The sequence below is a fragment of the Mustelus asterias genome, chromosome 3 (assembly GCF_964213995.1).
Source record: "Mustelus asterias chromosome 3, sMusAst1.hap1.1, whole genome shotgun sequence".
NCBI lineage: Eukaryota > Metazoa > Chordata > Chondrichthyes > Carcharhiniformes > Triakidae > Mustelus > Mustelus asterias.
In genome coordinates, this window is record NC_135803.1 from 13,331,128 (window position 1) to 13,349,435 (window position 18,308).

At 45.1% G+C, this 18,308-nt stretch overlaps 1 pseudogene; it reads left to right on the top strand.

The window, feature by feature from the left end:
* Positions 1 to 10,347: 10,347 nt before the first annotated feature.
* LOC144485886 (succinate receptor 1 pseudogene) lies at positions 10,348 to 17,421 on the top strand (annotated as a pseudogene).
* Positions 17,422 to 18,308: the final 887 nt, after the last annotated feature.

Here is an 18,308-nt window from a genome sequence, read left to right on the forward strand (position 1 = left end):
AGACCTTTCCCTGACTTCGGAAGATTGCCTTCTACTGCCCCAAGTTAAAAACACCAATTCCCCCTGTGGGCACTTCACTCTGCTAAAAAGGAGTAGTTCAAAATGGATACCAACACACATCATTTGACTTTGCATTGGTTAAAGAGCGCTTCCTTGTGCATCCATTGTCGATTGTCTTTGGAGGTCTCGGGAAAATCCCTGGAGTCCCCTCCCTAAACATCCTTAACTCTCCAGCTCTCTTTCCGCCTTATCTGTAAAACCTATCTCTTTGACCGAGTGTTTGGTTCCTTGCTGTCATATTTGGCTTTGCATCAATTTTTGTCCAATTTTGCTCCTGTGATGAACCTTGTGATGTGGCACTGTGTTAAAGGAGCTATATAAATTCAATTTGTTGCATTGCAATTGGGCAATTCCTGTATGTTGGTTCTTCTGCTTCATCAATAACTTGCAACGATTTGGCGCTCATCACCTGCAAGGCAACAGCTAAAGCATCTTACCTTAAAGTAGAAAAAACAGTAGATGCCAAGCAGGAGGGAGGAATAGTAAAATGGCAAAGATTAGCAGGAGAGCTCAAGTAATAGTGGATGAATTAGATTTTAAGGGTAACTTTTCAAATATCAAGCAAATCTGTTAATGTGTGTGGATATCAGTAACAATTCCCAGTTATCAATACCTTTGGCAAAATGAAAATTCCCAAAGAAATTCAGAGGAGTTTAAAATGAAGCAGGGAACACATCAGGAGATATTAGGGCAGAGGTGACTAAAAATTTGGCTGTAAGTATCTCAAAGTGCTGAGACGTTTTAAAGTTTTAAAGTTTAAAGTTTATTTATTAGTGTCACAAGTAGGCTTACATTAACACTGCAATGAAGTTACTGTGAAAATCACCCAGCCACCACACTCCGGTGCCTGTTCGGGTACGCTGAGGGAGAATGTAGCATGGTCAATGCACCCAACCAGCACGTCTTTCAGACTGTGGGAGGAAACCGGAGCACCCGGAGGAAACCCATGCAGACACGGAGAGAACGTGTAAACTCAGCACAGACAGTGACCCAAGCCGGGAATCGAACCCAGGTCCCTGGCACTGTGAAGGTTTAGAGAGGGAATCCCAGGGTCCTAGGGCCTGGGTAACTGAAAACACAGCTGCAAAATGATTAAAATTGGGTATGCTCAGGAGGTTAGAATCAGAGGGAAATAACAGCCAGGAAAAAAGATAGGATGTGTTTTTTTCTATGATGTCCCATTGTGGGAGCAGGGTCCTTGCGTATATTCAAGGCTGAGATAGATAGATTCTTGATCAGTGAGGGAATCAAGGGTTACAGGGAAAGGGCAGGAAAGTGGACATGAGGAACATTGGATCAGCCATGACCCTATTGAATGGTGGAGCAGGCTTGAGGGGCCGAATGGCCTACTCCTGTTCCTATTTCTTCTGGCGTTATGCTTGGCGTAATAGCCCCTGGCATGCAGCGTGAGGACACAAGCAACAAAATTGTTAAGTGTGATGTCCGAACTTCAGCATTTGTATTCTTCATTGGCGGAGGGCATTATTTGCCCAAAATTGGATCCAGGCGGATTTCATTTCAATTGATTGTGATGTTCATGAAAGTCATGGAGTTTCAGAATGGGCAGACAATCCACTCTGCCCCATTACCACACAGGCAATGACATTAAATATAACCAGGTATCTGAAGGTGACTGACGCTGATTAAACCATACCCAGAAAGGTTCTATGGGTTCAAAACTAGACTCAAAGAACAAAGAACAAAGAAAATTACAGCACAGGAACAGGCCCTTCGGCCCTCCAAGCCAGCACCGACCATGCTGCCCGACTTAACTAAAACCTCCTACGCTTCCGGGGACCATATCCCTCTATTCCCATCTCATTCATGTACTTGTCAAGACGCCCCTTAAAAGTCACTACCGTATCCGCTTCCACTACCTCCCTCGGCAACGAGTTCCAGGCACCCACCACTCTTTGTGTAAAAAATCTGCCTCGTACGTCTCTTTTAAACCTTGCCCCTTGCCCTTTAAACCTATGCCCCCTAGTGATTGACTCTTCCACTCTGGGAAAAAGCTTCAGACTATCCACTCTGTCCATGCCTCCCATAATCTTGCAGACTTCTATCAGGTCACCCCTGAACCTCCGTCGTTCCAGTGAGAACAAGCCAAGTTTCTCCAACCTCTCCTCATAGCTAATGCCCTCCATACCAGGCAACATCCTGGTAAATCTTTTCTGTACCCTCTCCAAAGCCTCCACATCCTTCTGGTAGTGTGGCGACCAGAATTGAACACTATATTCCAAGTGCGGCCTCACGAATGTTCTATAAAGCGTCAACATGACTTGCCAATTTTTAAACCCAATTCCCCGGCCAATGAAGGCAAGCATGCCGTATGCCTTCTTGACTACCTTCTCCATCTGCATTGCCACTTTCAGTGACTTGTGTACCTGTACACCCAGATTCCTTTGCCTATCAACCCTATCCTAAGGGTTCTGTCATTTACTGTATATTTCCTATCTGTATTAGACCTTCCAAAATGCATTACCTCACATTTGTCCAGATTAAACTCCACCTGCTATCTCTCCGCCCAAGTCTCCAACTGATCTATATCCTGCTGTATCCTCTGATGGTCCTCATCGCTATCTTCAAATCCACCAACCTTTGTGTCGTCCGCAAACTTACTAATCAATCCAGTTACATTTTCCTCCAAATCATTTATATATATTACAAACTCGGCCCGGGGAAATGCAAAGCGGGCAGTATCGTAATGGTTACATGGAATCCTCTGGGCTGGCAAGCCCATTTTCCTCAACATTTTCCTCATTAGCTGTGTGTGTTGACCAACTAATCCTCATCAGAACCCACAGGTGGAATTTTGTGGCCCCGTTGGAACGGGGGCCGGGTTGGATAATGCGACGAACTGTTCAAAACTCTCTCATTCGGTCCATAAGTGGGCACGAGACCCACTTCCGGCTGCGAATAGCCACGGAGCGCGATTTCATGTTGGCCAATTGATGGGCAGCCAGTGCGATGCGGGCGTTCTGAAAGGCTGAGCGGGACCAATCAGAGTGTGAAGAGGGCTGGCACCGAGGGAAGTGACAGTGTTTCCAACCAGCTCTCCAGAGGCTGCCTGCAGCCTTAGGAGGCTGTATTATTGTTTCAACGACATTAGCACAAAGAAAATGCAACAAACTCCCTCTCCATCATGCTAAATCAAGTAACTGGTCGCAAAACACGTAACACCTCAACCCTCAAACATTGGACGGGGTTTTACGATCTCACTCAAGCGAGACTGGAAAATACTGCCCGAGGACAACGGACATTTCCATTGTCCGCCCCTTGCCCGCTCCCATTCCGTGGCGGGTGGGGCGATAGAATTCTGGCGATTTTGTTTTATTTCGTTTTATCCTGGACATTTTATCCAGTTCTGGATGGGAAGTGGTGAAAAGCTGTCAACACTGCCTGGCCGATTGACCCACTGCCTCAAGCATAAAAGCGTACAGGCCAATTGGACCAGTTGCACACTCAATGGGTTCAATTGCCTTTCCAATTGTTGTCGGATGTGCTTCCAACTCTTGCATGCATCCAGTGACTGAATTATCGAATGGCGGCGTCATGGTATCAGGACCTGTGTGTGATGTCTTCTCACACAATTGCACACGAGTTCAGGTCGGTTGCGCGCCCGCTGAAGCTCCATAAAATCCTAGCCATTTGCTTTGATGGGACCAGAAGATCCTGCCGGCGGGACGGGCCATACAATTCCGCTCCATGGCCGGAATTTTAATGGGCCGCCTGCCACAGGAATCGGAGCAGGCAAGAGGTGAACAAGGGAAATGTCCGTTGATCTTGGGCAGGAATTTCCAGTCTTCCTCAAGCGAGGCTATAAAATCCCGCCCCATATCTCCGTTGCCTTTATCTTCCATTTTCTTGCTCATTTTCCAACCTGCGCATCCATACAGGTAACGTTGAACAGGTAGTATTTTATTTATCTCAATCTGCTTTTCACAGCGATGTTCTTATAAGTAGTGATGTCTTGAGGAGTGTACATGTTATAGTGAAGGAGGTGCTGGAAATCTTAAAGCACATCAAGGTAACTTAGTTCCCGGGACCTGATGAAGTATATCCCAGGATGCCATGGGAGGCTAGGTAGGAAATTGCAGGACCCCAGCAGAATATTTGAATCATTGACAGCCACAAGTGAGGTGCCTGAAGATTGGAGGGTGGCAAATGTTGTGCCTTTGTTTAAGAAGGGCTACAGGGAAAAGCCTGGGAACTACAGGCCAGTGAGCCTAACATCTGTAGGGGGTAAGTTTTTGGAAGGTATTCTGAGAGGCAGGATGTACAGGCATTTAGAGGGGCAAGGATTGATTAGGGACAGTCAGCGTGGCTTTGTGAGTGGAAAATCATGTCTTATAAATTTGATTGAGTTTTTTGAAGGAGTAACCAAGTAGGTAGAAGAGGGCAGTGCAGTCAATGCTGTCCACATGGACTTTAGCAAGACCCTTGACAAGGTACAGCATGGTAGGTTGTTGCATCAGGTTAAATCTCATGGGACTTAGGGTGAGGTAGACAATTGGACACAAAATTGTCTTGATGACAGAAGACAGAGGGTGGTTGCAGAGGATTGTTTTTCAAACTGGAGGACTGTGACCAGAAGTGTGCTTCAGGGATCGTTGCTGGGTCCACTGTTATTTATATTAATGACTTGGATGAGAATTTAAGAAACATGGTTAGTAAGTTTGCAGATGACAGTATGGTGGTACAGTGGTTAGCAATGCTGCCTCACAGCGCCAAGAACCTGGGTTCAATTCTGGCCTCGGGTGACTATCTGTGTGGAATTTGCATATTCTCCCCATGTCTGCATGGATTTTCTCCAGGTGGTCCGGTTTCCTCCCACAGTCCAAAAGACATGCTGGTTAGATGGATTGTCCATGCTAAATTTACCATTAGTGTCAGTGAGATTAGCAGGGTAAATACATGGAGTTACGAGGATAGGGTCTGGGTGGGACTCTTGTCGGTGCAGGCTCGATGGGCCAAATAGCCTCCTTCTGCACTGTAGGGATTCTATGATTCTTTCATATGACATCAAGATTGGTGGCATAGTGGCACAGTGGTTAGAACTGCTGCCTCACAGGGCCAGGGACCCAGATTCAATTCCGGCCTCAGGTCACTGTCTGTGTGAAGTTTACACATTCTCCCCATGCCTGCGTGGGTTTCCTCTGGGTGCCCCGGTTTCCTCCCACAGTTCAAAGATGTTCGGGTTAGGTTGATTGCCCATGATAAGTTGACCTCAGTGTCAGGGGATTAACAGGGTAAATTTCTGGGGGTACGGGAACAGGGCCTGGGTGGGATTGTGGTCGGTGCAGACTCAATAGGCCAAATGGCCTCCTTCTGCACTGTAGGGATTCTATGATTCTAAGCTTGGTGGCATGATGGACAGTGAAAAAGGTTATCTCGGATTGCACCAAGATCTTGATCAATTGGGCCAGTGGGCTGATGAGTAGCAGATGGAGTTTAATATAAATAAAAGCAAGGTGATGCATTTTGGTAGATCAAACCATGGCAGGACTTACTCAGTTAATGATAGGGTATTGGGGAGAGTTATAGAACAAAAAGATCTAGGAGTACAGGTTCATAGCCCCTTGAAAGTGGAGTCACAGGTGGACAGGGTGGTGAAGAAGGCATTCAACATGCTTGGTTTCATTGGTCAGAACACTGAATACAGGAGTTGAGACGTCTTTTTGAAGTTGTACAAGACATTGGTAAGGCCACACTTGGACTTCTGTGTACAGTTCTGGTCACCCTATTATAGAAAGGATATTATTAAACTAGAAAGAATGCAGAAAAGATTTACCAGGGTGCTACTGGGACTTGATGGTTTGAGTTATAAGGAGAGGCTGGATAGACTGGGACTTTTTTCCCTGGAGCGTCGGAGACTTAGAGGTGATCTTATAGTTGTCTATAAAATAATGAGGAGCGTAGGTCAGTTAGATAGTCAATATTTTTTCCCAAAGGTAGGGGAGTCTAAAACTAGAAGGCTTAGGTTTAAGGTGAGAGGGGAGAGATACAAAAAGGTGCAGTGGGCAATTTTTTCACACAGAGGGTGGTGAGTGTCTGGAACAAAATATCAGAGGTAGTAGTAGAGGCGGGTACAATTTTGTCTTTTAAAAAACATTTAGCAGTTGCATGGGTAAGATGGGTGTCGAGGGATATGAGCCAAACACGGGCAATTGGGATTAGCCTAATGGCAAAAACTGGTTTGCCTGGACAAGTTGGGCCGAAGGGCCTGTTTCCATGCTGTAAACCTCAATGACTCTCTGACTCTAAAGGGCATTTTTGTGGAGGTTTGTTTTGAAAGTGTTATGCATTTCCTGAAACTTCGATCGTTTTTCCCGTCAGATGTTGCTTGGTTACCCTGAATCTAAAACCGGACTGATCAGTTTCTGGGGGATAACTTTTCATAACATCCATTTAAGGGAGGGCCATGAATTAAATTCATGAATCTCCACTTACCCTACAGCCAGGCAACCTCAAAGCAGACAAATAACATAGATAGGTGCCCTCTCTGCACACTGGGCAGCACTGCAATTTGAAAGGGGAATGAATGGAATCTGCATCGCCTTTGGCAACAATATAAGAAATGTTAATTTTTTAAAATGAACCATTTTGCATCATTGTTTTAAATCAGAAATCAACTGCCAAGGACAAAAAGCCCAATGTCTCAATCGCTAATGATATTTCCGTTTGACGGAATGAAAGCAAAATAAAATCTCTTGACATGCTAAGTTAAATGACTTACTCTTACGTTTCCTGCCATTTAAGCAGCTATGTGACTGTACCGATAAGGAATGTTTAAGTCTTGCAGTGAGCAGGTGTATGACTCGATAAAGAACTATCTACCCCTTCCAGTTATACCATCGCTTTCAGGCCAGTGTCGATTACTCACAGCAGCAAGAGGCCATTCAGCCCTTCCAGCCTGATCCACCCTTCTATCCAATCATGGCAAAAACCTCCATGGCATGATCCCTTCCCTGTCTGTGTAATCTCCTCCAACCCCACAACCCTTCAAGGTTTCTGTGACCTCCAAAAAGTTGAGGCATTTTCCGTGGTGGAGGAAAAGAAACTCAGCAGGATTGAAGAGTTCCAGTAGTAACTGCGAGTGAAGAGGGAAGAGCCCAATGCCAGATCCTCACAAGCCTGGCAGGTGTGGGAAATATGGCCTATACAGGACCTTTCTCTAATGATTCTCCTCTACATCCAGGCTCTTGCAAATTCCCATTGTAACCCATCCACCATTGGTGACTGGGCCTGCAGTTGACTAGGTCCCAATTTCTGAGATTCCCTCTCCAACTCTAACTCACTTTCCTCCTCCAATGCGGCTGGTGGCACAGTGGTTAGCACTGCTGCCTCACAGCACCAGGGACCCGGGTTCAATTCCAGCCTTGGGTCTGTGTGGAGTTTGCACGTTCTCCCCGTGTCTGCATGGGGTTCCTCCCACAGACTGCCAAATTCTCTGTCTCTGCTGCAATGGGAGTGTGGTGTGAACGGGTGGTAAGATCACGCCCAGCAGCATGTCTCTCTCCACATCTTACCACACCGTGTCACAAAAAAAAACCGGTGGCATGTTTCATGCTGTCATGTAGGGGGATTGAGGCCTCAACATGCCGGCAATACCCCACTGCATAAAGTTCGTCATGTCTAAAGGACTCCCCGATGAAATCAAAGAGTAACTATCCCTCCCATCGCCATGGAGGTCTCATGGGCCAAATCAGACCCGAATCCATCTCCTTGCTTGCTCCAGGAACCAAATTCAAATTGAATCTGTAATAACTCCACGGAGGTGAAAGTCCCATCACCAAGTTTCTTTATTTACACTTTACATCTGTACACAGCCAGCTCTCCAGTTGCTCCCTGTTGAATGCAGACTGGGAGTCTGACACACCTGCTTTAAATAGGGAGCGTGAGGCTTCCTGATTTAACCATCAATTAGGATTCATTAGGTAGCTCTTTCGACACCAATCAAGTAAACGAACTCAAATTAACTTAGGGACAAAGTAAAAGGGGCGGCTCCCCAAAAGGAAGGGGGGAACAGCCCGAACCAAAAACAAAGTCGAAAGGAAACTTAAAACGTCAAACCAAAAGGTGATTATCGGGGTCGATAATACACCCCAGCCCCTGCGGCGCCCAGCGGTCGCGGAAGGCGTCAACCGCGCCCGTGGACACCGCATGCTCCCTCTCCAGAGACACCTGGCCGCGAATGTAGCCGCGGTAGAGGGGCAGACAGTCGGGATGGACGGCCCCGTCGATCGCCCGCTGCCTGGACCGATTGATGGCGCGTCTCGCCAGGCCCAGGAGCAGGTTCACGAGGAGATCGTCCTCCAGGACTCATCAGGTATTTCTTTTGATACCAACCAAATAAAGGACTCATCAGGTATCTCTTTTGACACCAACCAAGTAAACAAACTCAAATTAACTTAGGGACAAATCAAAAGGGGCAGCTCCCCAAAAGGAAGGTGGAACAGCCCGAACCAAAAACAAAGTCGAAAGGAAACTTAAAACATCAAACCAAAAGGTGATTATCAGAGGACTCATCGGGTAATTCATACTCTAGCAAGCCAACCTCGTTAGCCTGGCTGAAGTCATCACAGAACCAAATTCATGGGCCCCACAAGAAAGAGAAACAAGATCCAAGCTGACAAGATAAAGCATTGCTCTCCATCTTGGGTTTGTCCTGGCAGTTATTTGACAAAAACCGCCTCTTGAGCTGAACTGATATATGTTGGTATCTATGTTCGACACAAGCCTCCTCCCGCCCCACTTCATCTAATCTTATCAATGTACCCTCTGTTCCTTCTCGTCCCATGTGTCTATCTGGCTTCCATAAAGAAATGCATTTATTAAGAAAAATAGTGGCTTTTTTTGCTTCTTAATTTCAGCACAAGAGAACAGAGAGTCACACCACAAACTGGAAAAACTGCTTCCAGATACAATGGGATTCCAATGGTTAAAAGGACTGAGCTATTTGCACGTCAGCTACCATTCTGTTCCTGGCAGAGTTCTGCTCATTCAGCTTTTTGTTTAACCATGAACGTAGCAGGGCCACTGCAACAAAAGGGATAGAATGAATCATCGAAGTCCTACAGCGAAGGAGGAGGCCATTCAACCCATCAACTCTGCACCGACTCCCCCGGAGAACATCTCTCCCAGGTCCTCCCCCTGCCCCATCCCCGCGATCCAGCCCATCCACCACAGCTAATCCACCTAACCTACACACCAGGACTATTTAGCATGGCCAATCCACCTAACCTGCACATCATTGGAGTGTGGGAGGAAGCCGGAGCATCCGGAGGAAACCCACACAGACACGGGGAGAACGTGCAAACTCCACACAGACAGTGACCCGAGGCTGGGATTGAACCCAGGTCCCTGGCGCTGTGAGGCAGCTGTGCTAACCACTGTGCCACCCCAGGCATTAGCCCTTCCTTTCAGGTCAAAGACACAAAACCAATTACATTCAGTCAACGGGAAACCCAAAGCTTGTAGTGGATCCTACTTGTAATGAGTTTGATTAACCTCAAAAGTTGTTCTCAAAGATGAGCATCCGCCGCACAAAATTGCCCAATGAATTTGGCCTCAGCTCTGTATTGAGATGTATTGAGGTGTTTTTATGAACAAGTTTAATTTTGCAAAAATATACTTTATTGATATAAACTCAAAAAGACAAATGACAAAAGATTTCCAATTCTTAGAACAGGAAAGTGCAATGATATTCATATTTTCCCCAGAGATTGAGATGCATTCTGAGATGCTTCAGTTCAGTAATGAGAGCATTACATATTTTTCAATATTTTCATTACAAATTCTTTACAAACTATATACATCGGCCATGTTGCACTCTGTGGTGCTTCAGTAATGTTACACACGGTTAGGAGTACATGTTCGTACCAGTTGGGTGTAAAATTGGTGATTCTCACAGAATCATAGAATCCTGCAGTGCAGAAGGAGGTCATTCGGCCCTTCAAGTCTACACCGACCACAATCTCACCCAGGCCCTATCCCCATAACCCCATGCATTTACCCTAGTTGTCCCCCGACACGAGGATCAATTTAGCTTGGCCAATCCACCTAACCCGCACATCTTTGAATTGTGGGAGGAAATCGGAGCACCCGGAGGAAACCCACGCAGACACGGAGAGAATGTGCAAACTCCACACAGACAGTGACCCAAGCCGGGAATCGGACTCGGGCCCCTGGCGCTGTGAGGCAGCAGTGCTAACCACTGTGCCACCCGTGCCGCTCCAAGGTGCTGTGGCAACATGTCTTTTTACGCGCATGTTGTAGTCAGGAGCAATGGGCAGTGATGATGAAAGCGGTAACCTTCATTCCGTCACATGGTTGACCAGGAATCTCTCTTGTTCCTACCAGCAACCACCACCCCCCTCTCTTACCCTGCCCATTGGCATTGGTGTGTGTGGGCAGGATTTGATGCACAACTTGCTTGGTTGCATTGTGAACACAACTTTCTTGACCATCAAGTAAGTCCTGAGGTGGGATTTAAACCCAGAGTGGCTGGCTTAAAACAGGAATGTTGCCCACTTGCCAAAGGACTCCTCATCAAGGATTGAAATTTCACAGCTTCAATTGTTTCTTTCTGGACCTCTTGGGTTGAGAAATAGTGCCAGAAAATATATCAAAGCATAGATAAGCGCCCTGTAATATCAATTACTAACCCTAAAGAACTGCTGTGCGATTATTTCGCATTAACAGTGTAAATCCAGGTAGGTGACATGTTGATTTGGTTTTATTTTATTATTGTCACATGTATTGGGATATACTGAAAAGTGTTACTCCTTGCGCACTTGGCAGACAAAGCATACCATTCATAGAGTACATACAGAAGGAAAGGAGAGAGTGCAAAACGTAGTGTTACAGTCATAGCTAGGGTGTGGAGAAAGACCAACTTAGTGTGAGGGAGGTCCATTCGAACGTCTGACAGCAGCAGGGAAGAAGCTGTTCTTGAGTCGGTTGACCTCAGATTTTTGTATCTGTTTCCCGATGGAAGAAGGTGGAGGAGAGAATGTCCGGGGTGCGTGGGGTCCTTAATTATGCAATGGGGGGGTTAAAAGTTTTGGAAAGTTACCAGCTGAGAAGCATCATTCATCTGACAATTTGTCATAGACTAGATCACACAATCTCTCTTTTCCTCGCCCCTAACCTCTTCCTGATTTAGTTTGAATGCATGAGCTCCAATTGTTCTGATGTTCTATTCTTCCTCTGCATTTCACCTTGAGAGGGAACAGTGACTCTGTATCTTCCCTTTCAAATTCCTTTCTCGTTTTAAACAAAATTACCCTTCAACCTTTCAGAAGTCAACCAATTTTAATTCGTTGATGTCTATTGTCTTCTGATCTCTAAGTCTGAACTCTGAAGCCTCGATGACTGCCTTTAGCCGAGGCTCAGGACAGAGGTTGAGCAGCCTTGGCGTGTCATATTTGACCATCACCAAGGTCACAGTGAGAGGGGCCAGCTTTTGGATGGGATGTTACTTTGATGTTGAGTCTGCCCACTCAGGTGTATGTAAAAATTTGCATTGCAATAAATAGAAACTCACCTGGTGTCCTGGACACATTAATCCCTCGACCAATATCACTAAACCAGATGCACTGCTCATTATCACATTGCGTATTTGCTGTGTTGAATATAGGCTGCCATCTCTTCTACATTGTGACGATGCTGTGCCTTTAAGAAGTGTATTTTTAATCTCGCTTTCTGCAGTTTATAAGCAAGCGGCATGAGGCACAGTGGTTAGCACTGCTGCCTCACCAGGGACCCGGGTTCGATTCCCGCTTTGGGTCACTGTCTGTGTGGAGTCTGCATGTTCTCCCCATGTCTGCGTGGGTTTCCTCCGGGTGTACCAGTTTCCTCCCACAGTCTGAAAGACGTGCTGGTTAGGTGCATTGGCCATGATACATTTTCCCTCAGTGTACCTGAACAGGCGCCAGAGTGTGGCGACCAGGGGACTTTTCACAGTAACTTCATTGCAGTGTTAATGTAAGCCTCCAAGTGACACTAATAAATAAACTTAAAACTTCTTTTGTTATTGGCACCATCAAGTCTGTAGTGACATATTATGTTGTTGCGAGGGTCATAGAATAGCACTTTTGTATATTTTTAACCTGAGCCTAATGCACTGTCCTGGAGTTTTACGAGTTTTATGACCCTTTTCAATTGTTGGGGGGAAGAATGATTGCCAAGTCAGATTGGACAGTTTTTATTTTGTCACGAGAGTTCTTTACTTCCAGTTTTGGCTGCTGGCTAGTTTCGAAGGTGTTTGGACTCCAGGTTGGATGTTTTATCTTTCTCCATGGCATTAACAATTCTGCTGGCGAGTTGGAAGCAGTCTTTCCTGCCTTTCTGGAGTGAACATTTGGCTGTTGGTGGCTTGTTAGCTCGAGGCAAGCAGTGGCCCTATCTCTACCTCGAGGTGTTCTGGAAGCGACAGAACGGGAAAGTCAGAGTTTCAATTATCTATCCAAAGGACTAACTCACAGCAAGTGTTCTTATTTTCTGTGCTAAACCTGTGATGGGGGTACGTTTGTAGAAAGGTTTATTTGATTGGAACAGTACATTGAACTGCGAAGGTTTATATATCATGGTTGGTTTTTTTTCCTTGTTTGTAACAGGTAAAAGTTATTGCTAACTGTCCTATTATATGTTAACGATATTCTTAAATAAACTTTGTTTGATAAAAGCTCCCTAATAGTTCATTTGAATCATACCTGGAGTGAAACACCTCATGCTTACCCTGACCAAAATTCAAAATGCAAAACCCATGATCTGGGCTGACTTCATAAAACACTGAGGATTTCTGGCCTGGATTATAACAGTATTATAACTATGACTGTACTTTAAAAGTTGTAAAGCATTGGAGGATGTCCTGAACTTGTGAAAGGAGTTATATAAATGCATGTTATTTCCTCTATCCAGACATGGTGTGTGGGTGTCACCGGCTGGCCAGCATTTATTGCCCATTCCTGATTGCACTTGAACTGAGTGGCTTGCTAGGTCATTTCAGAGGGCAGTTAAGAGCTAACCACATTGCTGTGCGTCTAGAGTCATCTGTAAACACAAAGTAAGGATGGCAGATTTCCTTCCCTAAAGGATATTAATGAACCAGATGGGGTTTTTTTTATTCATTCGTGGGATATGGTCATCATTGGCTCGCTAGCATTTACCACCCATTCCTAGTTGCCCTTGTTCAGAGGGCGGTTGAGGGTCAACCACATTGCTGGGGCTCTGGAATCGTATGTAGGCCAGAATAGGTAAGGATGGCAAATTTCCTTCCCTAAAGGCCATTAGTGAACCAGGTGGCTTTTTCTGACAATCGACAATGGTTTCATGGCCATCAGTAGATTCTTATTTCCAGATTTTTAAAATTGATTGCAAATTTTACCATCTGCCGTGGCAGGATTCAAACCCAGGTCTAATAACTATTACCCGGGTCGAATTGATAGTTCACACAACAATCAATAATGGTTTCATAGTTATTAGACTTTTAATTCCAAATTTTTATTGAATTCAAATTTCACCGTCTGACGCGGTGAGATTCGAACCCGGGGTCTCTGGGTTACTAGGCGAGTGACAATACCACAAGGCCACCACCTTCCCAAACAGGTAATGCCAGTGACAATGATGTTGGTGGCTAAACTGTTAACGAACCATACACTCTGCTCTTGTGTAAGTTCACTGGAATAAATGTGAGAAAGGGGCAGTTAAGCAGTAACTGCCAGCAACAAATGATTCACTTCTCAATCACTTTGTGCATTTTTTTTGCATCTCTCTGTCAGCAGAAAGCTGTCATTTCACTGAACCGAATCCTGTTCCCTTTTGTTTTTCAGAATACAAAGTTCATGCCACATCCTCCCAGCGAATGATTGTGAAAATTCAGGACAAGAGCTATACTATCTAATTCAGGCGTGGTAGACGAGGTGAGGTCCACCCACGGCACGATATATTTTTAACCTCACCGCTTCTGACTTGGTGGGAGAATCTACATCCCAATATGGTAAGATAACATATATCATACTCAACAACCTCTGCACTGTGCCAATGATTTACCGTCTTCATCAGATAGAAGAATTAACTCTTTCGATATGCATCTTTCCAATTTAACAAACATTTAAATTCTGAGATAGATATGGAGCGGGAATGGCATTCAGTCTGTTCTATCATCTCCTTCAATTTTCGTTGCCACTGCAACACTATTCATGCAAATATTGAGGAATAATTATTTTCTTAATCGCAGGAAAAATCCTTAAAAGACTCCTATTAGACTAGCTGCTAGACCTCCTTGTAGGCCTCCCTGAATCACAGTGTGGTCTTAGGGCTATCCAATGTTTAGTTTAAAGTTCATTTATTAGTGTCACAAGTAGGTTTACATTAACACTGTAATGAAGTTACTGTGAAAATCCCCCAGTCGCCACACTCTGGCTCCTCTTCGGGTACACTAAGGGGGAATTTAGCACTGTCAATGCACCTAACCAGCACATCTTTCGGACTGTGGAAAGAAACCCACGCAGACACGGGGAGAACGTGCAGACTCTGCACAGACAGAGATCCCAGTTAGGAATCGAACCCAGGTCCCTGGCGCTGTGAGGCAGAGGCTATCCATTGTGCCACCGTGCCCACCACTTGTCTATGTCCTGGACAAAAAGACAAAGGGAATGTAAATGGTGGTGATAAAGGCTAGAAATTGTGCCAACAGCGGCCATTAAGAGATCGGGATCTGTAAATGGCAGAACAAAGGTTGCCCTAACCTGAGTCCCTTGCGCTGTGAAACAGCAGCGCTAATCACTGTGCCACCATGCGGCCCCTATCCAATGGGACAGGCAATATTGTTTTTATTGTAAGACAACAAGAAGAAAAATGCAGAGAGCAATGTCCGGATCTATATATGCTGTTCATTGACTTAACTAGAGCTTTTGACCATACGAGTTGACCTCGTCCACAGCACTTTCTCCCCATGCTACAATGCCCGAACAAGTTTGCAAAGTCCTGCACCTGCTGCATGAGGGAATGGTTGGACAGGTTGGTGCCTGTGCTTAAATCCTTTGTGCTAAATAATGGCATAAGGCAAGGATGCATCAAGGCTTCAAACTGTTCAATCTTTCATTTGCTACAATGCTTTCAGAATCCACCACAGGAAAGCCGACAGGCATCAACTGCAGGTGAGGCACTGGACTGGTAATCCAGCGAGCCAGGGTGTTTTTTTATTCATTCGTGGGACATGTGTGTCACTGGCTGGCCAGCATTTATTGCCCATCCCTAGCTGCCACTGAGAAGGTGATGGTGAGCTGCCTTTTTTGAATCGCTGCAGTCCATGTGCTGTGGGTTGTCCCACAATGCTGTTAGGGAGGGAATTCCAGGTTTTTGACCCAGCGGCTGCGAAGGAACGGCGATAGGTTTCCAAGTCAGGATGGTGAGTGGCTTGGAGGGGAACTTGCAGGCGGTAGTGTTCCCGTTTATCTGCTGCCTTTGTCCTTCCAGATGGAAGTGGTTGTGGGTTTGGAAGGTGCTGTATAAGGATCTTTGGTGAATTGGTGAATTTGGGTAATGCTCTGGATTCTCAGGTTTGAATCCCACCATGTGGCAGATGGTGAAATTTAAATTCAGTAAAAATCTGGAATAAAAAGTTTAATGATGACTATGAAACGGCTGTCATAAAAGAAACCCATCTGGTTCTATAGGGCAATCAATGTTGGCCCAGTCAACGATGCCTATATCCACCCACAATGAACAAACTCAAAGGCCGCGATTTTGCAGCCGTGCTCGCCCCAAGGTGAGCAAAGGTCAACAGACCTTTGCATGGTCCATGTCCCGCCCACAACGATTCCCGTGACGGGAGGGACGGGATGGGAAAATTCCGCTCAGAATGTCTTTGTCATGGGGAATGGGCAAGACAAGGATCCAAACTACGTGGGTAAACAATAGAAGCAGATGATATATTACGATTACGAAGGATATGGGAAGATAGCCACGCAAGAGATTGGATTTTAGATTGATGCAGAGAGCTGGTGCAGGCATCATGGGTCAAATGGGCCTCCTTCTGTTCTGTCAATGCTTATTTTTTCATGGTGGCCCTATCCTAATCAGGCCAGTTGAATGTAACTTAACTTGATCATCCTCTATCCCTTGAGCCTGTCAATTGAGTCATGTTGAGCCGATTATCCCCTGATACACTGAAAATATTGTACAAAAAAAACATTGAAGTGGTAGTTCAACATCATTCTATTTTTAATATCAATCGTGTTTATCTAAAACTATCGGATGGTTTTCTCAAACATTATGTAACCATTTTTCTGCATCCGTATTGTGTTATGCCTGTTGTTTCTTATTGATTTCTAGGAAGTGAATGACGCGTGTTTGGACCTCAATCCTCAGCTGGATAAGTATTACCTTCCAACCATGTACGGAATAGAGTTCATCGTGGGACTCATTGGGAACCTCGCTGTGATTTGGGGTTATATATTCTGTCTGAAGGATTGGAAGTGCAGCAATATTTACCTTTTCAATCTTTCCATCTCGGACCTGACCTTCATTTGCACCCTCCCCATGCTCGTAGCCTCCTATGGCACAGGCAACGGGTGGACATTTGGTCAGGTAACGTGCATATTAAATAGATACATCCTTCACACTAACTTGTACACAAGCATCCTCTTCCTCAGTTGCATCAGCTTCGACCGGTACCTGCAGGTGGTGAGGCCATTGACGCTGCACTTTTTCCAGAAAAAGTGGAACGCCATTGCCATCTGTCTTGGTATTTGGATATTTGTAACGTTGGAGTTGGTGCCGATATTCACTTTTCTTCATGCTGATGCTATTAACAGCACAGGCAATGAGTCCTTCCCCCAGTGTTTAGATTATGCCAGTTCAGGAGACCCCTCCCACAATCTGGCTTACAGCATGTTCCTCACAGTTTTTGGTTTTGTCCTACCTCTCAGCGTCATATTTTTCTTTTGCATGGAAACTGCGCGCAGCCTGAAGAAAATACAGCGACAACGCACCAAGATTCAGGTGGAAAAGCCCCTCACTTTGGTCATTTTGGCCATTACCATTTTCTTTATATTTTTCACCCCTTATCACATAATGCGCAACCTCCGCATCGCTTCCAGAATGAAGAAGAGTGGCCTGTCAGAATGCGACAAGCTAGTCATAAAGGCTGTGTATACTCTCACTAGGCCCATCGCTGTCCTCAACTCGATCATCAACCCCATTTTCTACTTCATGTTGGGGGACAAGTTCAGGGAGCTATTTTTCACCAAACTGAAAAGCATCTTCTGCAGAAAACCGAACATTTCCAACCGGACTGAAGACAGTTCCACCAAGCCCACCGGGTTAAACACAGGTTCAGAGGTAATTTTGTAAATAAAACCTATGGTTCTGAAGGCTGTCTGTGATGGGAGGTCTTCCTCACCTCATTGTCCAACTGATTGCTTTGATTCGTCATAAATCTCCATCAATATTGTGCTGGGATAACAGAAGCTATGATGTGGAGATTGCCGGCGTTGGACTGGGGTGGGCACAGTAAGAAGTCTCACAACCACCAGGTTAAAGTCCAACAGGTTTATTTGGAATCACGAGCTTTCGGAGCGCTGCTCCTTCATCAGGTGAGTGGAGAGGTAGGTTTCACAAACATGGCATATATAGACAGGGATACAATCACAGGACAATTCCAACCATTATCTTATAATTGTGTCTTTGTCTATATATGTCGTGTTTGTGAAACCTACCTCTCCACTCACCTGAGGAAGGAGCAGCGCTCCAAAGGCTTATGATTCCAAATAAACCTGTTGGACTTTAACCTGGTGTTGTGAAACTTCTTACTGGGATAATAGAAGACAAACCTAGATGTATTTTGGTCTTCTTTCATCAAGTGAATCCTATGTTTCAATCCCTTTACGCAATATATTCTCTTGGAAACATTTTGCAAAACTCACCCTTTGTCAAAGTATAATCGTGAAGAAATTATATATATATTTCTTTTACATATACATATATGGTGCCAATGCCATAGTAGCCTCCATTGTGTCATTTTGTTCTTCTGCTATTGTGTATGAAATTAAAGTATTCCTGTAATGCTTTGGATTTTTGCCAGGTGTATTGCAACATTCCTCCTTCTCCCAGATAGATTACAGTTTAGACTAAAACATAATACTCCTAGCCAGGCATCACCTGTCCAAAGCACGCAAACATCGTGTAAACTTCCTCAAAACTGAAAGATGAACAATACTTTTTTAAAAAAAGAACTGAGC